Source organism: Atta colombica, unplaced genomic scaffold (assembly GCF_001594045.1).
Source record: "Atta colombica isolate Treedump-2 unplaced genomic scaffold, Acol1.0 scaffold248, whole genome shotgun sequence".
In the NCBI taxonomy this organism is placed as follows: Eukaryota; Metazoa; Arthropoda; class Insecta; order Hymenoptera; family Formicidae; genus Atta; species Atta colombica.
The window spans coordinates 239,600-240,240 of NW_017259346.1; positions in this window are offsets into that span (position 1 = coordinate 239,600).

A 641-nucleotide genomic window follows, 5' to 3' on the forward strand; every position below is an offset into this window, starting at 1 on the left:
CACACACATATATATACAATACATATGATATATCCCACTAAACTAATTCAACTAAGAGTAACATTACATACCAATATTATAATTTCCTACTCAATGAAATAATTATTACGTACAACACGTGTTATATTACATTTACATTGATGAGAGAAAAATTGTAATATTAATGTAATGACTGTCTGCGTTTACTGGGTACGAGATACATACCTACAATACATTTGTATACTGTATGTACATATATTTGATATCAAGCGCATGATTGCGGAGTGTCCCTGAATTCACATTCGCACAGGATTGACAGGATGCACAGTGCGATTTTCCATGCCAGAGAAAATAACTTTTTCCTTTGACAAAATTACGTCCGAACGATAGTTTTTAAATGAGAGTAGTTTTTAAAACTAACATGAATGAAAGAAGCAACTGTTTTATCATTTCGCTAAAGATTTTATAACTAGCGTTATTTAAATCTCGCTATTTTGAATGCAGCTTACTTAAGAAAAATTATGGAGTTGATATTTTTGCAATTATGATTGATAATAGATTAAGTAGTGATTCTTGCACAAGAATCTGAACTTGCACAAGAGAAAGTTTTATTTGCAGGACAAATATGTAAAAAAAGAAGGCTTTTTTATTTATATATATAT